General features: G+C 43.2%; 1 long non-coding RNA gene across 1 annotated transcript; it reads left to right on the top strand.

The window, feature by feature from the left end:
- The first annotated feature begins 1,410 nt into the window (after nucleotides 1-1,410).
- On the top strand, nucleotides 1,411-14,217 carry LOC108447089. Its single transcript, XR_001862484.1, has 3 exons — nucleotides 1,411-1,444; nucleotides 2,717-2,722; nucleotides 13,596-14,217. It is a non-coding gene; the product is annotated as an uncharacterized LOC108447089 (long non-coding RNA).
- The last annotated feature ends 10,321 nt before the right edge of the window (nucleotides 14,218-24,538 follow it).

Below are 24,538 nucleotides of genomic sequence, written 5' to 3'. Positions count from 1 at the left end.
TCTGAGCTACAATAACCTTGAGGCTGCATGAGCTGATGGATAAACAGAACAACCCAGATAAAGAAGAACTGGAAAGGGATTAATTGAATCAGAAGCAATAAAAACATATCAAAAAGATTTCTAGAAAGAATAAATCAAATCACAAATACGCTATGATGGAACCTGGGGTCAGCAGTGGTATTATGGGAAAGATCTTTGTACTGGTCTTTCTTTGCTCATTACCCAGATAATCTGATGGGTCACAGGTGACTCCCAGCTGCCCAGGTTGGTCCTTCCTAATGCCCTTCTGGGTAAAAAAAATCATCATTTCTCAAGGATTAAGACACACAGTACCCTATGAAAAGACCAGAATCCTTCCTAAGCAAGAGTTAACCCCAGAGCAATGCCTAAGACAGGTGGATATTATCAGTACATCTTCCCTGGAAATGATCATTTGTTTGCAAGTCAAAGTCCCGAAAGAATTTCTGACGTTCCCAGTGAAAACATCTCAAGTCAAGACTTGGCTCAGCAATTTAGTTCAGCTTGTTTTGTTGTCTCAGTTGTTTGTTCAGTATTTATTGCCAGGCTTTGTTTTCCTGTCACCTCCATACCCACTCCACTGCCCTTGTTTATCACGTGGCTTTCTACACTCTCATAATCCTTTGAGCTTCCTTTCAAGTAGCTTGGAAAAAAAACCCACAGTATGAGTTCATGAAATAATGTATGAATAAGTCATTTCCTCCTTTAAATACACCTCTGAGTAAATGATCCAGAGACTTTTCAAGAACCATTTACATAACAGTCGCTGATACAGGCTTCAAATTTTCATGTCAATCTCAGAATGGCATTTTAAATCACCCCATTTTCCTAAACGAGGTGAGAGAATTTTAAGAGCAGATTTTGTCAACTTCTAGACCCCTTCTTTTAGACCCAAATCTTTAAATGGTGAATTCTCCTCATCCTTCTGCATTTGGGGTAGTGCAGAAATGTCAGAAGTGCTTTGGGTGTATAACCTGTAATCCAAACACAGTTGGGTGCTACTTCAAATACATTTTCTTTTACGACTACAAATGCCACAAATTTCAGCAACTGTCAATCCCACTTCACAGCCTGCAGCTTGAAAATAAAATTTGGAGGCTTTGCTAGATGTGAGTAACCATCTCCTGCAGTACTACTGGGAAGACACCTATGAATCACAAGATGCTCAACTAGCTGCAAATAAATTTAGGTAATTCCAGGCATAATTCATAGACAAGTAAACAAGAGAGTGGAATTTGGCTTCTACATGGATTTCTGAAGTGTTGTGAGAACATCAATCCTTCCTTGGGTTCAGAAACCAAGAACAGGCTCAAAGGTTAATCTCTCCCTCAAATCTTGGTGGAGATGGAAGAGAAGCAAGAAACATGGGGGTCGGGCTCTGCTCCCAAGGAACAAGGGACAGGATGAGAGGAAACGGCCTCAAGCTGTGCCAGGGGAGGTTTAGATCGGATATTGGGAACAATTCCTTCCCAAAAGGGTCCTCTTCCCAGGGCAGGGCTGGAGTCCCCATCCCTGGAGGGATTTCAAAGCCGTGTGGATGTGGCACCTGGGCACATGGGTCAGTGGTGGCCTTGGCGGTGCTGGGAATGGTTGGGCTCTGACCTTAGAGGGCTTTTCCAGCCTAAATGACTCCATGACTCTGTTCCAGAGAAGTTTCTGGATGTGGTTCCTGCAGAAGCACAGTTGCTCTGAAGGCACCAAGGGCCACATGGGAATGCATAAAATGGATCATCAAGGGCTCACAAGCTCCATGTGCTGCTCCAGGGCTCCCCTGGGAACTTTTCCTTGGCCTCAGGATGGTGCAGGGCTCTGCTGAGCTTTCCCTTCCCTGGGATGGAGTCAAGGACTTCTCTGCCAGTCTGAGAATGGGAAGCCAGTGCTCAGATGAGCTTCTCTTGGAATGTCCTTGCACTCAGAGGTCTTAGAGCACAAAGGGAAGGGCAGAGATGGAGATTGGGATCTCTGGCATGGTGGGAATCTCTTCAGGGACTGGCCTCTACATCTGCAACACTCCTGATTAATTTTTTTTCTGAACCTGGAGTTTGGGGAAAGGAGGGATAGAAGAGCTCATCCATAGCAGTTGGCACCTTTGTTTGAGTGACCTAAAAGAACCTAGGGTTTGGGAGCCATAAATTCCCAAAGATACAGCCACATTTCTTTTTTTGGCTCCGAGTCTGAATGCCAAAAACTGGGACAGTTGACTTTGATGTGCCCCACTCCCAGACAGTTGTGACCCTGAGAGACTCCAAGCCACAGAAAAGCCCATTCTTCAAGTTCACTGAAGAGGTCACAGCCTTGGAGGTGTGGAATCCAAAAATACAACGTGATTTAAAACAGAGCTGGAGGAGAAGACAAAGCAGCCGGGGGAAGGGAAATGGCCAGAAGGCTGACTCCAGGCAGAGGCGGGAAAAGGACACGGAAAAAGCAACGGAAGCTCAAAAAGGGAATCTGCAAAAAGTCGGGGTGAGGACCTGTGACCCTGTCCCAGCTGAGCACTGGGTCACCCAGGCCTTTGAAAGGAGCCCAGAGGGAGAGCTGCAATCCATCATTTTTATCAGCAGCTATTCCCTGCACAGCTCAGTCACCCCCACAGCAGGAAGATTTCTCAGACAACCTACAAGCACCAGGCTGAGAAAAAGGACAGCACTGCCAGAGGAGAGGGAATTAAGAAAGATGATGTGAAAATTGGGAAAAGAAGGAACCGGTGTCAAAACCAGCAGAAATCAGAGCCCAAGTGCCTTTTTCTGGTAGAAATCATGATTTTATCCAATTTCCACAGGTAGTGGTGCCAACTGTGTTGCACAATAAACACTGGAGAAGAGGCTTTGGAGAACATATCCGTCACCACGACATGACATGTTAGTGCTGACTGCTTCCCAGAGTGAGAACAAACAGCAAAATCCAACTCCTAATGAAGTCAAACAACCCAAAAAGGAAAAGAGCAAAAGGAAACACTCTGTCTGTCTCTCTCCCCCATCACCAAACACATTAGCAAAATGGAGTGTTCATGATTAATTCACATTCCTTTCCCACCGACTCTCCTGCTAGAGCAGCATAAAATCCAGCTCATTGTCTCTCCTCTCTGAAGATGCAGGAGAGGCAGCTTCATGGCATCTCTAACGGAGCTCTGGAGCTTTCCTAGCAAACTCCAGCACGTCTGCAGGGATTTTACCTGTTTGGTGGCAACTGCAGCATGTCAGTGCCAGGAGAGGATTTGTCAGAGCTCTGCAAAGAGCCCAGCGCTCGCTGCCCCCGCTGCGCCTCGACCGACACAAAATTCTACAGCATCACATTATTTTAGAGCTCAAGGCACCGAAATTAGGCCATAAAAATGCAGAGAGTGGAGATCTTTACAGCACTGAGATGGGCACCATGGCTGGATAGAGAGATAATTAGAAGTTACTGACAATTTGCACAATGTACAAGGAGAAAAAGATCTTTCTTTTAAAAAGAAGAAAGCTGAAAACGTTTCGACTCCACTACACTTCATAAAAGCCAGCTTTTTGAAGCTATTTCAATTAAGCCCAGCAAACTCTTCAAAAATCTTTCAGATTGTTCCAGAGCTCACCTGACTCTGTCCTACATTTTCAGGCAAGGAAAAAAAAAAAAAAAAGTTATTTTACTTTGAAAATCTACATAATTAAAACCAGCACTGTCTTCTGATTGATAAAGTTTCAAGTGACAGCTTTGCAGCAAGCTGCCTCCCACACAGAAGCAATTTGTAAAAGCCTTTCAGAGTTTTATGTAACTGAAAAATCCGAGTTGCTTTCATCCAGGTCTTTCTTTCCAGCCCCAGTTTAAATGTGGCTGCAAGGAACTGCAACAAATAGATGCCTGAATATAAGATTAATTTAGGGACCAATCATTTTGTCTAACGATCAGGCACCGACCGACAGCAAAGGCTTTTTCTCATTGTTGTTTTGTATTTGGCAAATTTTGAAACAATTTTATCTTTAAAGCCCAACTTAACCCTAATTTTTCAAGCACAGCTGGTCACACAACACATTTGCCACCAGCTCAAATGGGCCAAAGTTCCCACAAGAGCAGAGCCAAAAGGAACTAAAACAACAAAGAAATAAGAGATGAGATTAATTCTTCCCCTGGGTTGGTGAATACAAATCTGTGTTTGTTTTTTCAGCCATGCAGCACCTTCAGCACTAGAGGGAGTACACAAAAAAGCTGAACATTTCCTTCACCAAAACTTCAGCAAAATTTGAACATGAGTTATAAAACTCTCGTCTGAATCCACGTATTCTCTGAGATTTTGAAGGCTGGTAGGGATAGGACAATTAATTCCATATAAATTTACCTGGTGTTTTACAAGAATTGTAGCTCTTAGAAAATAATCTAAACCTCAAACCCCTCACCTGGATGCAGATATCAGCCTCCCCAAGCACATCAGCAGCTTTTAAGGTAAAAAAGTACAGGAAATGCACTTTCAAAAAAAAAAAAAAATAACAAAGCAAAGTAGCTGAATCAATGTTGGCCCAATATAGTTTAGGAAAACAAATTTTTATTAAATGCAAGCATCACTAGTGGGGGTTTTTTCCCTAGTAAACTGATCTAGTTCTTATAACTAAATAAAATTACATTTACAGGCCAACCACTAATGTTCCACAAATGCAGTAGAAACTGGGTGAAAACACTGAGAATTGAAAGACAAGAGAAAAAGGTGTAAAAAAGAGTAAAATATTGAGAAAACTAAACGATATTTCTATTTTAGCACTGGTAGATAGGGGTAGTAAATTATCTTAATGCTCTAAAATTATAGCCAGCTATTTCATCAAATTCTCAGTAACTGCATTTCCAATCAGCACAAACATGAATTCTCATTTCCTTTGTATTTTGATGGTTCAACAGAAACAGGCTAAAGTGAATTCATATACTAGTTGAGACTATTAGGACTAAAAGTCCAGAAGAGCTGCCTATGTGTCATATTTTCTTTTATATTTTGCCTTTCCTTTGTGATAAAGAACCAGAAGCCAAACTTGACTTCCAAGAAGTCATAGTCAGATAATGACACAAGGGAAGGGTTAGGGGAAAGATGAAAAACAGGTCTACAAATCAGCAAATACTGAAACAAATCCCCAGAACAAAGATGTGGGCCTCATAAAACAAACCTCTCATAGTTTCCAGTTTTGGAAAATTGAAATTTCCAAAATTGAGAAACCAGAGACTCACAGAACAACCTCATCTGTGAGACCTCTGGAGGTGTCTGCTCCAAACACCTGCTCCAAGCAGAGCCAGCTTCACAGGCAGATCAATCACTGCAGGGCTCATCCCCCTGCTCACTTCCCACAGCATTTCAAGGTTTGAAATGCTCTTATCCCGAGGGCCCTGCAGCAGGGCTGACATGGAGCTGCACATCCCGTCGGCTGCTCCCCGTTCAGCACCAGCAGATCCAGCAGAGCACCTCCCCTAAACAACCCAGCCCAGGGAGAAAATATCCCTAAATTGCTGGAGAGCAGTAGGGACAATCTCCTACATGGCCTCCACCCCAACCTGTTGCCCTTGCAGCACTGGTTAAAGCCTCCCAAAGGAATTCTGAGGTTTCCTCCAGCTGCTGGAAGAAGCCTTGGTGCACCTACAGCTCTGCCCCATGTTCTTTCCATCAGCATCTCCAAATCTGCCAGCCCAGCCCCTGCCAGGCACTTCCCACTCACAGCTCTGAGCGTGAGCTGCTCCTCTGAGCATGAACGGCCCTCTCCTCACAGAATCCTGGAATTCTTGGGTTTGTGTCTCATCCCACCCCCTGCCATGGGCAGGGACACCTCCCACTATCCCAGGCTGCTCCCAGCCCCATCCAACCTGGCCTGGGACACTGCCAGGGATCCAGGGGCAGCCACAGCTGCTCTGGGAATTCCATCCCAGACCCTCCCAGCCAGGAATTCCTTCCCAATCTCCCATCCAGCCCTGCCCTCTGGCAGTGGGAAACCATTCCCTGTGTCCTGTCCCTCAATCCCTTGTCCCCAGTCCCTCTCCAGCTCTCCTGGAGCCCCTTTAGGCTGCTGGTCTCAACCTTCATTCCCAAACACTTGAACCACACTGTCAATCCACAAATTCCTGACCAGAAAGGAAGGACACCGATCATTTCCCACTGGTTCCCTGCCCTAATGAGAAGAAGACAATCTGTAGCTGTACCCAGAGAGTCAGAAGGCTTTTGTTTCCTACAGACAGTGACAGCAGCCTGAGTGATGGGTGAAAACCCTCAAGACAGCAAACCCTGAATATCCTTTGCCAGGCACATTTGAATGATTTGCTTTTTCAGTCAGACTCTTCTCTTTTGTTCCAGCTCTGTTGCGATCTTTCAACATCCAAGTGTTACTTAATTCAGGAGTTTGTCACATAAAAGCCATTTTTATTCTTCTTTAGAGGAGGTTTTCATGAGAGATTTGTTCTTGCTGGGGAGCATTCTTAACAGAAAAAAAAAATCTATATTAATGGTATTTTGCAAACCAGAGTGCTAAATACTTATTAAATCTTTTTGTTTGCTAGTTACTTGCAAATGGAACTTGATTTTTTAACTTTCCCAGTAAAAGGGAAAGTAACCACTGCCGGAAAAAAAGGAGGAATTTTGAAATTTTACCTCTCCTTTGGTGCAGTTTTGTCCTGAACTTTGTTATGTGTGATCCCTTCAAAGTATGAGCGTGGAAAAAGAAAATATTTGTATGTAGTAATGGCCTCATCTCTCTGAGGCACTTGCCACACCAGCTGCAGGGATAAATCTCCTGTTACAGATAGATTGTGGCTGCAAAGCAGCCAAAATGGAATGTTAATTTAGGCTCAGCCATGCTAAAGCCAGGCAGGGCTCAGGGCATTCTTGGGGAAAACAAGGTCTCCACGAAAGCCTTGCTCTGAGAAAGGCCTTGGCAAAATATTTTGAATTTCTAATTTCTCTGATTAGCTCAAATCTGGGAGCTGTTAGAGAGAAAAATCACAAAATCACCCTTGGAAAATTCTTCTCATGAATTTGTCCTTGTTTCCTGATGTCTTTTAACACTCCTTTTCTTGCTGGCTCATCCTTTAGAGTTTTCCAGAATGTGTTCCCTGTTCTCTTCCATTGTCTTTATCTCCTCAGAGAGTTCTTGGGTTCTTCCAACCCAAGCAAAGGTATTTTTCCATTTTTCAGCTCCCTTCCCATCCATCTGTGGGATGCTGGGGTAGACCAAAGATAGGATCTCCCCCATCAAACCACCAGAATTCCATGGCTGTTCCCAAAACACCACACATCCAGCCCAGCACTGTTTTTCTTGGATTCAAGCATGGAAGCAAATTTCTGTAGGTTAAGGACCCAACCAAATCACCCAACCCAAACAAAGTCCCTGCAGGCTTTCTGGCCAAACTGAAGGTGAATTGCAGTAACTGGTTAAACTACAATAACATAATGAGATAGCTGAGCCCTCAGAATTCATGGAAATTATTCCAAATTAAGCCAAAAATAAGAGGGAGAATTACTTAATCAACAGCTCCAAAAAGAAATGCAGTGTCAAAATGAACTCCTGATGTCCTCCTGACACCCAGAATCTGGGGGGAAAAAAGCAGGGAAAAGGAAAGTCAGCTCAGCCTCAATACTTCAACTGCTGGTGCTTCGCAACAACTCTGAGCTGTTGTGTTTCTGTGGAAAACTTTGGTCTCCCTGGACAGCATCTCCCACTGCACTTCCAGAGGCAGAAGGATGGGCCAAGCCTTTTTCAGAAGACCATTTCTCATGTTCTTATCAATTTTCATACCAAAACCAAAGTGATTGTTACTTGTCCACCAGAACACGCGGCCAGAGAAAGCTCAGGAGTCAGGACATGTTCCTGGATGTGACTCCAAACCACCATGGCAAAGAGGAATGGAATTCCATTGCTGTCCTCCAGGCTCTGCCCTGATCTCCTTTGCTCATGTAAACTCCTCTGCAATGGCGATTTCACTATTAGTGATAAAATTGCCTCTGACTTACAATCAGATGCTCCCAGGTGCTTTTCAAAACCTTTTCTTCCTCAAACAAGCTGGAAAACTTCGTCCACCTGAGGTCATACCCACATGCAAAGGTGATTTGTTCCAGACTAAATGAGCTAATTTAAATTTTGGTAAGTGTTGAGAGTGTAAGAACTAAATCAGAGTGTATGGACCTCACGAATTATTCATTTGTCCTCACAGAAGAAGTCAGGACCAAAACCACTAGGAATTTATGCTCTCCATAAGTTTTCCAGGATAAATGAGTTGAGTCTGGCCAGCTGCATCAAACCCTGAGATGGGCTCTGAGCAGCACCAGGGTATCTGGCCCACACTACAAGGAATAAGAAGAAATATCTAAAGCACAAAAAATGTTTTTAAATCACTTGTGTCGAGAGGAGCCTTTGCTCTCAGGTTATAGACAGAGAATCCTCATTGTCACTCAGCTGTTACAGAACTTCAACTAAGCACTGCTAATTATCTAATATCGAGCCACATCTTCTACTTAAAAGTAATTTTCCATCCTGCTAGTTTTTATATCAGAAGTCATGCAGAACTGACTCTGTTTATCTCTTGCTCTCTGGTAGAAGTTGGAGCTTCTTAAAACGCAGACCTGAATAAAATCTTAATATCACTCTTAATTTGACACCCATCTGAAAACCAAACCTGAAATAGGTCGTAGAATCTCTTCCACACAAGTCTTTTGTTTTAATTGAGCTTTTCTTTTTCCCACAGGAAAGCTAATTTAGTATGACCTGCCACTACAAAAATTGAAATTCTTGGGCTAATTAATTCTTGTACCTGAAAGTGACTATTTTTTTTAATACCGCCCTCTAAAAAAATTCAATCCTTAGCATATAAAACCAAAGGAGACTTAGAAAAGTTTTCAGGAATTAGAAGGTTTAACAGGGATTACTTTACAGGGCGATGGAAATTTTTCACCTCTACAAAGCCAGTAGCTGAAATATAAAATCTGGAAGCAGTGAGAGTTTCCATTACAGAACTTTGGCATGGTGGGACAGGAACACATGAACTTTCCAACCTCATTTCCATGAGTAAAAAGCAGGAGGTGTGTTAATTTTCAGAGGCAGAGATGAGATACACTGGTTGTGTGGCTTCATAACTCCCTAAGAGCTAAAACAAACAACTTTTCTGTATGTCCACCTCAAAGGGGTGAAGCTCATCCCAGAACAACCAAGGAAATTACTTCAAGCACCAAGGCTGCTGTTGACATTGGGCTTTGACACTAAAATGATTTTATTGCATCAGGTTGGGCCTCAGATATTTTTCTGTTACTTTCTTTCATCAACTACTTTCTATTTAAGTGTTTCCACACCAAAATCCCCCAATATTTTACACTAAACACCTACACAGATTCCTGTTGTTCATCTCTGCAGCCCATTCATCACTCTGGATTTTTCCCTTCTAGTAAAACAACACCTCACGGACTTTTATTTGCCAACAGCAGAGTTAAGAGCAACTTCAATAATTGCAGTAAGATCAGTAATAAACGGAAGCCACTTACACCACCCATCCTAATGGTTCTGTGCAGTGTCCAGAATACAGAAGAGGTGACCCTTCACACCCAGGTTGGACTTCTTCAGCAGCACAAAGGAGCAGGGCTGGAAGCTCTTCCCCACACAAGGCTCCCAGCAGGATTTACCTCCTCACTTTGCTTTCCCTAATAAACCACCCAAGACCCTACCAGGCCTCTTTAGGGGCAGGACATACCCCAGAGCAGAATTGGAGCAAAGTCTGATGAGGAGCAGCTGAGGATGTTTAGCCTGGAGAAAATGAGGCTCAGGTGGGACTTTATTGCTCCCAACAACTCCTGATAGGAGGGTGCAGGCAGGTGGGGATCTGGCTCTGGTCCCAGGGAACAAGGGACAGAACAAAAGGAAACACCTTGAGTTGCACTGGAGGAGGTTTAGGTTCAATACTGGGAAACTATTCACTGAAAGGGTGGCCAAACCTTGTCACAGGCTGGCAGGGCAATGGTGGAGTCCCCATCCCTGGAGGGATTTAAAAGCCCTGTGGATGTGGCACTTGAGGACGTGAGTCTGTGGTGGCCTTGGCAGTGCTGGGGAATGGTTGGACTCAATGGGCTCAGAGGTTTTTCCAGCCTTTGTGATCCCAGGATTCTGTGAAATGCCCACAGCGTTTCCCCACACCTCCAGCTGTGCCGTGTCCCTCAGTGACGGATGCACTCAATAAGCTGAAGAACACTTGTTTCTTTCCCATACACAACTCTGGATGCAGAAAACCACTGTGTTTTCTGTTCCCTTTTCCCTTATATATCTTTCCACACCGCTGATGATCTGGCCGAAAGCTTTCAAAGAATTAATCCAAGACTCTGGAATGGACAAAGCAGCACCTGCTTCCTTTCCCTGTTTCTTATTCCTCATGGATTTCAAACCACCCAACCCTCATCCTGCAGGTGCTGAGAGTATTTGTGGAAACCCAGACTGTGAAATGGGCACATCCAACAGGCAGGGGTCAGACACCACAGTCATTTGTGTCCAATCTCACACGGATTTCCAAGGATAAAAGTTTCAGCCATGTATTTTCTGAATCATCACTGGTTATTTGAACCTTTTGAACCTTCAGGAATGAGGGCTGCTGTGAGTCAGGTGGGGTAGCTCTGTTTCACAGGGTGAGATGGAGAAATTCCTTGTGGACACACTTGTCACTCCGGAGCAGACCCTCCAGAGCTGCCTTTCCAACGCCCGGAAGGTGATGGGAACAAGACGTGACAGCAACACCCTTCACAGGCTTAGCTCCCCTGAAAAGCTAAATTAAAGGAGGAGCAGGTGTCTGTTAAGTCTGGGCTTGCAGTTCCTTCGGGTATGTGGGGAAGTGTCAGCATTACGCTCGCACTGCTCCGGTTCTGTCTGGGAACACGAGTGGGGAAGGGGAGCGCGATCCTTGGGACGTGCCCCGACATCCCTCCAAGCACAGCCTCCCCTCCATCCCACCCGCCTTTGGGGGCCCCTTTGCACTGGTACAGAACCCACAGAAGGACCCCAAGCACCCCCACAAACCAGTGCTGATTCCCAAACACAAACCACTTCCTGAACCCATTTTTCAAACGTTTTTCCCAGTTTGGGAGCTGCACTTTTGCATTGGAGCCCATACCTGGCAACCACACAGAGCAGGATATTTATGCAGCTCAGGATGTCTGAGGCAGCAACAGATAAATATGACTTTTTCAACTCTAATCTTCACATTATAAAATGAGCTTTTCACACATTCAGATTTTAGGGCACAAAATGCCATGTTTTATCAGCGTATCCCATAAAAGGAGCTACACATGAAGCACCTCATCAGCTGTACATCCCAACCAGTAAAGCTCTTCATCGGTTCTACTTCCACTTGAACCATTCACTCATAAATTATCACCTTTCCCAATCGTTTTTTCTGTAGTGGAAAACATCTTTCTGAATCCAAGTATGATAAATACAATACTGCATGAAATGATTAAGTTTACACTTATTAAATTAACCAGAACTCACAATACATCAACGTCCAGGTGAAAAGACGTCTTTTAAGACATGATAGGAAATGCAGATATTTAATAAAAATGGGCAGGCAAGTTTTGGAGTTATTTTTTTCTGTTAATGAATGACCTCTCCAGCACCAGGGGAACCTCACAGGATCTGTGAGCTCACTCTGGAGCACAAAAGCTGCAGCTGTTTTCCTGGATTCTGTTGTGAAAACAGACTTTCAGCAAAACGTGATTATTTTGGAAATCTGCAAGGATGTTTTATGTTGCACACTGCAGGTATTTTTACTTAAATCTTACAAAAAGGTGCCTTTGTCTTGGAGACTTAGTTTTCCAGAGACATTCATCAAGCACCACGTCAGCTGTCAAACATAAATCAATTAACCTCTGCTGAGTAATTCTTTTTAATTACTTGAAAAGCAAAACCTTTAGAGGTAAGCCTGTGACTTTTTTTGGGTTTTTTAATAAGACATTATTTTTGCTGTTTATGTTGGTCTGGATCCTGGTGGTTTGTAAGTGTGGTTTTGGCCCTCATAAATAATCAGTAATAAATAGACATCCATAATTCCAGGCCCGCCCAGGATCTGTCACTGCTCTGCCTGAGCAATATTTTAAAATGCACCAGAGCGATGCTTCTGTTCTTTTCCGACCTGCAAGGGGAAGAAGTGACACCTAAGGCTATGTCTACATTATTTATACCACTTTGATAGATTAAATCTTTACCACAAGGCTGAGCTTTTCAAACATGCCTGAAAATGTTTAAAAGATTCCACAGGTGCTCTTCCTGAGTGCAAACAAAGGCTTCTCTTTGTAGTGTGAAAACAAAATTAAAATGGAGCAAAACCCTGGGAGCTGTAGGTGCTGCTTAGAACAAATCCTTGACTGGACATGTTGGATTTATTTATTTTTAACTCAAATATTTTTGGAACTCAGCAGAGTAATACCCATATATATTAATGGGGGTGGGTGGGATGCACTATGTCCCCAAGGGCCACATCCAGGAGCCTCTTGAACACTTCCAGAGGTGGTGATTCCACCACCTCCCTGGGCACATTATTCCAATGCCTGACCACTCTTGCAGGGAGTATTTTTTTCCTGGTATCTGATCTGAACCTCCCCTGGTGAGACTTAAAGTCATTTCCTCTTGTTCTTTCACCTGGGACACGACAGAAGAGCCCGACCCCCCCCTCACTCCCCCTTCCTGTCAGGGTTGTAGAGATCACTGATGCTCCCCCTGAGCCTCCTCTTCTCCAGAAAACCATTGACACTGATTTGGTTTCTAATTCTTAAACTATTTAATCATTTCCAAATTTGGAGGCAAGCAAGAATTAAAAGACTAAAAACCTCTAAACCACATCTGAGTCTGCCATCAGAGTTAGACCAGTCTGAAACAAATTCTCTGCTAACTGGTTCCCCAAAATCCAACGGGATCAATGGAACAGAGTTTGGTCCTGGACTTTGCAGCTGAAGGAAGATGATGAGTTCCACTAAAATCAGTAACAGCTCAAGTGGAAGAAGATCTGAAAATGTTCTTCATTTTGATCGCTGTAACCTAACGATGACCACTGGATTTTCTTTCCCTGTGTCTCCATGACAAGAACAAAAGGCCAGAATTTTAGGCCTCACTTCAGCCTAAAATTGCTTTAAAATGTGCTTTCTGAAATAGATGTCTTCCTTCTAATTCCCAAGGAGTTCACAACTGTATTTTTAGAAAGGCAATTTGGAATTTAACAAACACAGATACTTGGAAATGTCTCTGTGCTTTCCTACTTTCACAAAAAGACATTAAGGTCATATATTTTTTTCCGGAGTGGAGATGGCTTTGGGGTGGATGTAACCATGGCTACCCCACTAGGAATCAAACCAAACTGCTGAATTTGGAAGCCAGTGAAGTGTATAGAATGCACATGATTTGATCCACAATAATTGTGACTCAGATTTATGGAAAACCTTCTCAGTTGCTATTCCCAAACAGGGAAGAGGAGAGACCCACACCGGGCCAAATTCATCCGTGGATCTCTTAGTCCGTTTTGTAGCATCCACTCCAATGTTGCCATCACCCTCGACCCTAATTTTTGTTTGATTTGAGGTTTCTCTGACCTGTCCTACAGTAAACGGCCTCAAGCTGTGCCAGGGGAGGCTCAGGTTGGACATCAGGGGGAATTTCTTTATGGAAAGTGTGGTCAGGCTTTGGGAGGAGGCGGAGTCCCCATCCCTGGAGGTGTCCAAGGAAAACCTGGATGTGGCATTCAGTGCTCTGGGCTGGTGACAAAGTGGGAATTGGTCACAGGTTGGACTCGATGACCTTGGAGGTCTTTTCCAACCCCAGTGATCCTAGAATTCTGGGATTCACTGGCCTGTCCTCCAGTCTAAGGTCTTTATTTTAAGGGCTGGCTCTCCTCTCACCAGGCAGAACTTGGAGAATTAGGCACTGCTTCCCTCCATTCAAACTAAATGAGTAGAAATGAGAAAATCAGATGTCATCCAATTGATTTAGGGAAAAGAAGCATCCTGCCCTGTTCCATGCTTGCTTCAATCAGCTTTGCTCTGATTTCAGAAAGGTTTTACTACACAATTCAGGGCTCTTCAAAATCTGAGACTAATAGGGGCGAGTGGTGGGTATACTCATTTTTGAGGAGTGATGACACTGTTTTAAATATTTAATGCATTGAAAAGCATATGGAAAGAAAATAATATGAAGTTGGCTTTTGCACAATAACACCATATTTTCTGTCTCTTTCCATGTTGCAGCCACACGGTAGAGAACTGTAAAAGAGGAAAATGGCAGATTTCAAATCAGTTATCCTGGTGCTACCGGCTTTCAAAAACTTACATTTTTCCGCCCATTTTTTTCATTTTTCCAGTGCAATCAATAAACAGGCCACGGCCATCAATCTCCATGCCACAGAGCAATATTTTATTTCCAAGCTGATGGCTTCCCATGATGAATTACAGTCATTAGAAAGCATGACAGCCTGTTAGAGTACCTTCAGCACACGTGCAAGTGCTGCTGACAGAGGAAAATGGTTTGTTTATTATTATTATTATTATTATTATTATTATTATTATTATTATTATCTTCATTTGAGATCACAGAATCCCCAAATGGTTTGGGTTGAAGGGACCCAAACCTCATCTAATTCCAACCCCTGCCAAGGGCAGCAATGCCACCCATCCCTACCCACACAAAGATGTAAATATTACCCTGAGCATGGATCATGCTGGACAGCCCATCAGAAACGAATTTAACTTTTTCCAAACACCTCAAGTGACATTTCAAGGTTTCTTTCCTCAATAGATATTTTGTGTTTGCAACAGTTGGATTTGCAACCTTCAAACATGGTTTTGTGGTCACGTATTTGGATAGATCACCATTTGTGGTACTAAAACGTGAAAATCAATCAAAAATAAAATTATCTGAAGAATTTATCTGCTCTCCAAGTACTTCAGAATGTCCACAAAGACAGGATCATGGCTGCAAATGGAACTGGAACTTTGCATCTGTGACTTAGCAAGACAAAAACACTTTCAGTAAATAATTACACACATAATAGAACTGAGCTCAGCAACACTGAGCTTAACAGGCTGCCAGAAGTCTGAGCCGAACTCAGTGGAAGTGGCTCCCTGTGCCAGGGAAGCAGAACAGCTTTCCCAGCTTTTGAGACCTTCCTTCTCAATCTTTTCCTACGTAAAAGCCTTTTTTGCTTCTGCACTTGGAGCAGCCAACGTAAAAACGAGGCGTCTTCAGATGGATCGCGGGGCTGGGAATTAAAATAGGTCCCTGCAATGCCTTTAATGTCACAAAAAAACACCCTGACAGGAGGCACAGGCAAAGGACAGACAGTGGAAATGGGGATTGGGGCTGGAGAATTCATCCTCTGGAGCAGTGGGATCAGCAGGGGGGAGAGGTAAGGTGGGAGAGGGGGCAGAAAGGGATAAAAGCCCTGGGATAAAGCCTGGGAGGAAATTTAGTGAAGGCACAAGAAGTGGTGGAAATGAGGGAAGGGAAGAAAAGCTCCCCATCCTCCCTTTTCACTCCGAGCCATCCAAAGCTGAGATTAGAGCTAAAAGCTTCCACTGACAAACTTAATGGTCTTCAGATCCAAAATGTACCTGGACATCGTGTGGTGCTCCTGGATCTGGGAATAAATAACAGCTCCAAAGGTGCTGCAGGTGACAGGCACAAAATGTGAGCATACAAGGCTTAGGTAATACTTAACATGATTAGCATTGTTTTCTGCGGCATGATCTGCAAAAGATTGTGAACCTCGAAACATTCCAGGAACAACATCTGAAAGCAGGGGAAGAAGTTGAATTTATCTGGAAAAAAGGAAAAAAAAAAACCAAACCCACAAAGCAAAACAGGAGAGGAATGAAATATAAATGATAAATTTTCACTGAAAAGAAAATGAGGAGGCCATCTTAATTATCAGAATTTGGAGTAATATTTTTCTCACTGGCTGCTGGGAGGGGGTCCAGGATTGCAACTGAATGATGGATTCCAACATTCAGATGATGGGATATTCAGAAATAATCAACAAACTACTTCTGAAAAATTAACAGGGACAGAATTGTTTCTTTTGTAAAATCTTGCAGCGAACACAAGCTCTGAAATTCTACCCTACATCTTTGCTAAAGTTTGTTAAATCCAGAAGAGTTGGTTTGGGGAGAAACTTCCCTTTGGAAGAGCAAACAAGCAGCATGCCCAAAGGAACGGAGAGCAAAGAGTAACTCCTTATCCCCTCTGTGGCCCCACAAACCCTTTAGCAGGGTGCAGCATTTATTTGAGGCATTAGCAGTGTCACAGACGGGTTTTCAGTGCGTCATGTGTTAGCACTGGAACTGAGATAACCCTGGCAGTGTCCAAGGCCAGGCTGGACAGGACTTGGAACACCCTGGGATAGCAGAAGGTGTCCCTGACCATGACAGGGGTGGAATTAGATGAGCTTTAAGGTCCCTTCAACCCAAACCATTCCATGATTCACTAAATTTCTTCTGCCCCTACCAAACTGACTTTGCTCCATGCATGTCCAAAACCCACTGAATCCCTCCATTCCATCTGCACTGACTGACATCAGGAAGCCCAGCCTAGGACAGGCTGCAGATCCCAGAGTAGAGCTTTGTACTTTTCTATCTGGTTCAATCAGAAACTCCTTGGAAAGACAGGAATAACACAGCAGCTGTCAGTCATTGCAAATGCCTCGTCTCCTTTTTTCCTTCATATTTTCCAGCTGGGTACAATGACCCCACTGGTCAGTCCCTACTCCAGAATCTGCTCTGGGCACTTCTAAATCTGTAACACCCAGACTTGAAGGTTTCCACAGCAAGAAGAGCAGATTCAGTCCCATCCAGGCCAATATTAAGATCACTCCTGTTCCAGAACCTTCCTGCTTTTACACAGCGACGGATCTGAGCCTATTGCACTTTTTTTTTTTCCTTCCATGCAAGCTGCCATCTTGTGAGGAAGGAGGAATAAACATATGGATTTGAAATATGTTGGAATAATCACTTTCTGCACTGATACTTGTCTGTCTGTGTAGACATCAGAGAACACATAATAGTAGCTTTGTGCATGCTGTGTTATTTCACACCGCCTCCCATTTCACACGGAAAAGGCATTTGACTTTGTCTAATACAGCCTGGATTTCTCGTGGATTTGCCACCCAGAAGAATCCAACTGTCTAAAGCAGTCCTGTTTATCTCAGCACAAATACTGGAAATTTTAAGCATGAAGTGTTAAAAGAGCATCAGTGACCAATGGCCAATGAAGATAAAGGTCACACTTCACTGTTTTCTCAAGGAAAAAGGGAAGAAAAAAGAATCTTGCTGAAGAGCTGGTGATCACTTATGCACTTAAAACTTACACTGTTCAGACTTAAAATGATATAAATTTAGAACCAGCACTGACATAACTTTATTAGAAGCCACAAAAACCCCATAGAATAACTAAGCACGACATTTAAGGAACTCAGTTTGCTTTCCTAAAGACCACATGGAGCCAACTGCACATGGAACAACAATGCAGGGATTTATATCCTAAAGGGATTCGGATATTCAGACAAGAAAGAATTTGAGGAGAGGGAGAGAAGTAAGTGAGGAGCAGAGACATTCCTCTGTCTGTTCTCCTGCATGATTAATAAGCAAATTACATCTCCTCTCTTCTCCTCCAACATTTCTGAAGCGTATCTGGTCTTTTTGGGAATCTATCTTAGTATGCCAAGTAGCTGCCAAGACTTCCACACTCTCCATGCAGATGATTAAACTGGTCAAAATATTGTTGTGTGAAAAAATGAGTAAGAGGATAATGAATCCCTGGATTTGGAGTCGTCTGTTAAACCTCAGAAGAAATCTGGCAGCGGGGAACACACTCAGGATGAAACGGAGAAGGGAAGAGAGACAGGAGGTCTCAAAAACAAGTCCTGCATCAGAGCTGCTCAGGGGTTTGTGTCTCTTTGTAGCCCAATCTATGCAATTGTGTTCCTATTTTTTGCATGGCCACTGAATAAATGTGGATATGAAGGAACACAACAATTTCCCCATGAAAATCTACCCCTGAGGAGGAGTGAACTGAGCGGTCTCATCACCAGCAGTTTGAATTAACACCTGCTGTGTTCCCTGTCTGGAAGGACAATGACATGAATTTCCACCACTCTTTTTCCAGTGTCTCTGGTACAAGCATGGCAAATCCACATCACTGCTCCCCTCCCCTTTTCTCACATGAAAAATGGGAATGATCTGCTGGCATCACAAGGGTCCTTGCTTTAATTAATTACATCTTCCCCCAGCAGAGTGTTCAGCTCGCAGTGCTATTATTAATATTATTGAGGTACAGATCCTCCACACTAATGAGGATCCTGGAAAGATGTGCAACTCCATGGCTACACATGGAAAATATAAAAGTTTTGGGCTGGACTCTGATCTGGGTGTGCTTTCATTAATTAGAGCAAAGTATTTCAGTACCTGAAGGGGGCCAACAAAAGAGCTGGAGAGGGGCTTTTACAAAGGAATGGAATGACAGGACAAGGGGAATGAATTCACAATGACAGAGGGCAAGGATGGATGGGATATTGGGAAGGAATTCTTCCCTGTGAGGGTGGAGAGGCCCTGGCACAGGGTGCCCAGAGAAGCTGTAGCTGCCCCTGGATCCCTGGAAGTGTCCAAGGCCAGGTTCAAATGTGTCATATTGGAAATAAAAGCAAAAAAATTCACCTCTTTCCTTATTGTGTTTGGAGGAGCTCAGGTGTGATATGGAACAGCTGAGGGAGCTGGGAAAGGGGCTCAGGCTGGAGCAAAGGAGCTCAGGGGGGACCTTGTGGCTCTGCACAAGTCCCTGACAGGAGGGGGCAGCCGGGGGGGTCGGGCTCTGCTCGCAGGGAACAGGGACAGGAGGAGAGGGAACGGCCTCAGGCTGGGCCAGGGCAGGCTCAGGGTGGATGTTGAGAAAATCCCATCATGGGAAGGGCTGTCCAGCCCTGGCACAGCTGCCCAGGGCAGGGATGGAGTCCCCATCCCTGGAGGGGTTTAAAAGCCGTGTGGATGTGGCATCTGGGGACACGGGCCAGGGTGGCCTTGGCAGTGCTGGGGACAGTTGGACTGGATGGTCTGAGGGCTTTTCCAACCTCAACCATCCCATGATTCTCAGAGTGCTCCCCAGGGCTGCTCTGTCTTTACAGGGATTCAAACCCTAGAAAAGTCCTGGAGCGCGGCGTTACCGGAAACACTTCTGATCTGTAAATACTCCCCTCAAAAACCCAACTCCTCCAAACCTACATTTACAGCCTGATTTCCATGCTGACAGTTTCGCTCCATTTGTTGAATTGTAAACCATGGAAAGCTCAGCAATAAAACGTCTGCAATCTGGAGCAGTAATGGGAGGAATGTCTCATAAACAAGATAAGTTGTTTCTTGCCAATATTGTTACACTTCATAAATACGAACTCGAGTCTGTTTTGCGTCTCCTAGATCAGTAGCAGACTTTTATTTTAATTAAACACAACATATAAAATATTCATTTAAAAAACAAACATCATTGTTTTAAAGACATTGTGCTAAATTCAATTACAGCGCTTTTGCCATCGAGTTCGTGCACAAAAGAACAATTTGGAATTCTGAGTGGATTGACACAGCACAAGTGTCCATCAAGAACCTGGGGCAAGAAGCTGGTAGCTGCCCCATGAATAAATAAACTATTTATATTTCCTGATAATGTAAGTGCTTGTGTGAACCCAGTCCAATTCCCAAAGACTTCTCATTCCAGCTGGGGCTGTAATTAAGAAACTTTATCACCTGGCAGCGAGGAAGATCCTGCCAGTCCCATTTTCTGCAGCAGAACTCCTGAGTTTTCACTTCCCACTGACATAATTTATGGTGTCATTTCATTAGACTAATGCTGGGTGTCTTTGATGGAGCCATTTTCCACAGTCTCTACCCCAAAAGTACTTTCATTTTGAAATTTACCCCTGTAGCTGCTTGAGGGTCCCAAATACACCCACAACAGGATCAGCTTGAGCCTCATTCAATGCAAATGAATGGTTTACTGGTTTAGTAACACAAACCCAGCTCCTGGATTTAGCTCGGAATCCAAACACGTTTCATCCAACACGAGCCTCAGTGATGACATAAATTACAGAAAGCAAGTTTTTAAACTGTCAGCAAGGAAGAATTCTAGGAATTGAGAAGAATTTAGCCAGAAACTACTGAATACTGAATTTTCTATAGAACCAGCAGGCCACAACCATGGGCTGGGAGGCACTAGCCACACATTTCCTTCATGGTCAACATAGAAAATTGTATTCCTCAGCCATAAATCTACCAAAACAGGAATGGAGGAGGCAGGAATTTAATCAGAAACTCCATAGCTGAGAGCAAAACTCAGCTGCACCACATCACTCTCCATCCTGTGCCTTTAAATAAAACTTTAAAATAACTGAAACTGCTCAGTCATGGCTTTAAAGCCACTGTGTGACACCAGAGTGCAACACAGACCAGTAGCCAGAGCCAGACTGGCCAAAGCTTTATGTTGATTTAATTCCATCTTTAATGCAGGAGGAGAATGGAAGGAATAGGAAAAACAAGAAGTAGCATTAGTGTCCTGCTAAATTTCAGGCTTCTGTGGAATTTCAGCAGTATAAATGGAAAATAGGGAATTACTAAAGTCTCGAGATGTGCCTGTGTCTCGGGTCACTAAAAAACGAGGTGTGTCTTCAATACTTATTCCTCAAGTGCTTTCCCAGAAAAGAAGTCCTCAATCAGAGCCAGCTCCAGGAAGATGAAGAAAAGATGCAATAAAATTTCTGTCCCATCAGGCTCAACAACCTGGAGCAGTCTTGGAGTGCTCCAGCTCTGGGTCAAGAGATGGAAACTTTTTTTTTTGTATTTTTGATTTTTTTTTTTTGATAAAACCAAACAAAACAGTCAATTGGGCTGATTGGGGATCACATTCTCAACAGGGACCTTTCCATCTCTCCTTCCTCAGGGATCCTTCTCTGGGATTTGCCTTAAGCCTTAAATCCACCCTTTTTTCCCAAAAAAAAAGAAGAAAAGATGAACGAGACGGATTTAAGGCTTGCAACATGTAATTTTCACCAGAAAAAGATGAATAAGAAAATGCACAACCCCCTGGCCATCACCTTTACTCCAAGTCTGATGGCTGATAAGTTACATTCATTTCCCAGGGAATAAATGCAAAAAGAGCACAAAACACCCTTTCCTTCACATGCTCATCTACTGCAGGATTCATCTCAGCTCATTTATTTTCAGTTTGCCCTTTCCCAGCTTTTAATAACTGGTTCTAATAAGCAATATTGCAGTTTTAGAATTTTTTTTTTTAAAAGACCCTGTCCGATTTCCTCCTATTTTCTGCAAATGAATTGTTTTTATTAAAAGCAGAGCTGTTTTTGGCAACAGGCTGGATGCTTTTAACTCCTAATAGAGACTTTCCCTAATCTCTTAATTTGGCAGGGCCCATATTTGCATTCCAAATTGCTTTTAGTATCTCCACTGATTCATTACACACAGATATGGTGCAAAAGTGAAGTCATTTTAGCAGCTTTTATAATATTGTAGCATCTCTACATTAAATAGTTTTAAAAGACAAACCACACTGGGAATATTTCTATTCCTGGTCAATTTATATTTAAAAAAAGCAGCTTATGAATGAATTACAGGAATAAACAAGTGGGACTCATCAGACCAAGCATTGTATGGGGTGGGGACGGGGAAAAGGGATTATTTTTACTTCCAGATTGAGAAGGAATCTGTGAATTAGGATTCCTGCCTGGTTTTTTTAATCCAAACTTACCAAAATCCAAGTTCAAGCCTTGAATAAAAGCTTCAAACTCCTCATGGGAGACCTGGGTAAGCTGGATGAGTATTAAGTGAACTAATTCAGTCCCTGTTTCCTGTAAGCCTGAGACACAACACTTGATGCTTTAATCACACAGCCATTTATTTTTATAAAATGTAAAATTACTAAATTGGGCTGGTACTCAATACATCACCAAACGGGGCAGTAATTGCTCCTCATATGAATTCCTAGTCTGGGCTGTTTCCTGATCAGTATTTCCCTCTGATGAAAAACTTTGAATGCTTTCAGATTTGAGACAACAGAGCAATAAAAGCTGTCAGTTGAGCCCGTTTCATGGTCCATGAGATGTAAAATCACCAGATGGATCCTCTCTGCTTACTTTAAAACCTGAGTGAGATTTATTCACAATAAATCCCGAGCTGTAGTGGCTCTGAAAGGATGGAGACACATCGATTACCTTTGCTCCTCAGTGGGCTCTTACCAAATTCAGCTTTTCCTCTTCACCTTTTCAATACATCCCAAGCTGGTGCTGGTGCTGGGGAGTGCTGATGGGCAATCCTGCTGGCTGGGAGGCAGCTGGAATTCCAAGGGCAGGAGATCTGCACTTTTCCCAGGACCATACATCCATCAGCAAGGGAATGTTAAACTCCTACTTTGGCCGAGGAACACAGAATTCCAAGCTCAGTAGCCCCAAAAAGGGACTAAAACATCTCAGTGCTAACAGGCCTGTCCAGACACCTTCCACTTCTGCACATTTTTATCATCCCACAGAGCTTTAGGGAGTCACCACCTTCTCTAACAAAAGTCTGAATAAGAGCTGGGCTTCTGAAGGATTTGGGTTGGCTTCTATGGCCAAAGTCTCTCTGTTCTCCTAAGCAAACACAATCCCCCAGTCGCTCACTCTCACGTCTCTCCTTTTCCACGCTGACCAGGGAAGTCTGATCCTCCCTTGGATATCATATTCCTTACAAATCGTAAAGATTTGCATTGGTGAAAGAAGTGACTCACTGGAGGTATTTAATTTCAGAGTAAACCCAGAGGATCAGTACTGGTATTGCCACATAAATTCATATGCAAATCTTTGCCACGTTAATTCATGCCTTCAGCACAGCAAGAGTTTGCCCAGGCTCAGATCCCTGAGCAGTGTCACAGAACCACAGAATTATGGAATCATTGAAGGTGGAAAAGGCCTCCGAGATCATTAAGTGCAAGCATCAACTGATACCACCATGCCCAATCAAGCAGTGCCAGGGTTTAATCCCTCTTTCTGTGGAGAAATTGTCCCTAATATCCAACTTGAACCTCCCCTGGTGCCTCTTGAGGCTGTTTCCTCTTGTCCTGTCCCTGTTCCCTGGGAAGAGAAAGGCAGGAACCTGCAGCAAATGCTGATACAACCCAGAGCGGTGTTCCAACCTTTGCTGTGCTACCAAGCCTGCAATTTCCTCCCCTCTCTGCAGCAGCCTTGTGCAGATAAAATCCAATTGGAATAAATCACTCCTTTTTTCCTGATCGTTATTTCTCTGGAGTGCTATTCTGAATAACAACTAAATTAACTTTGGTGGTTCGATTAGCATGGGCAGAGCCTTGAGCTGGTTATTTTATAATCACTCAAACTGCATTTTTATTCAACAGCTTTATCATAACATTTTCCTAAGCTAGAACTTGAACAGCATTTAGCAAACTGAGAGAAGTTACCAATATCAATATCAGAACCAGAACACAAGCACTACACAGAAATCTTACAATCATTAAGTTTGGGAAAGGTCTCCAAGATCATTATGCCCAACCTTGAACTGGATTATCACCATGTCAGCTAAACCAGAGCACAAAATTCCATTTGTTTTTTGAAACTTTACTCATTTTTGGAACATTTCAATTTTGTCCCATTTTATTGAAAAACTTCTGCCCAGCCACAAAGTCCTCAGCAGAATGTGGTGAAAAATCATTGCTGTAGAAGTTAAGGGTATGTTCAGCTCGACAGGGAATGTGCAAAAGCATCCACGTGGACTGAAGCGTGTTGGGAATTCCTCATGGAATGTTTCAGCAGGTGTGTGAGCACAGTCACACCTCCTGACCACGACTGGGAATAGGAATGGCCTTTTGTTACCACACCCCTTAGGCAAACAGCCATTTAGGAAAATAGATACCCGAGCTTTCAGCCAATTTCAACACTTTCTCACACGTTAACTATTGTTAAAAATGCTTCAGCAATTCCCCAGGTATCCTTATTTTTCCCAGATGTGTACAATATTCCTCAAATATGTACGATCATAATAAACAGGCACATTTCTGGTGCAAATACGTGAAAACTTCTCACAGTGTTGGGATGGGATCCCTGGAGCTGGCAATTCCCAGCATCATGGAATTAAGGAGCACTCCTGATATTTTTCAGCTGGCCCAAAGTCCAGCTCAGCACCATTTCCCAAAGTTAACAAATTGACTTCCATCAATTCTAAATATATGTGGAGCTAAATATAGTAAACCTCAAGTTGAAAAATCACGGCTAAAGCAACATACACTGAGTCTCAGTCTGTGCACCAGCTGTGGGTAAAAATGTGCTGAAAAGTAGAACATTTTGTCTCTTTTCATTTATCAAACATTCAGTTGCAAACACACAGTCATCTGTTTAAGAAGAGCTGAGAATCTGTTAAAATTATTCATTTGATGGTTTTCTGAATTTAAATCACAATTTTCTCTGGAATTCGGATTCTCAGGTAACTTTTTCTGGATAAATGCTTTCAATCAAAAAAAAATTTGGTTACTGAAGGTCT

This window comes from Corvus brachyrhynchos, unplaced genomic scaffold (assembly GCF_000691975.1).
Source record: "Corvus brachyrhynchos isolate BGI_N302 unplaced genomic scaffold, ASM69197v1 scaffold45, whole genome shotgun sequence".
NCBI lineage: Eukaryota > Metazoa > Chordata > Aves > Passeriformes > Corvidae > Corvus > Corvus brachyrhynchos.
This window is presented reverse-complemented; position numbering and strand designations above follow the sequence as displayed.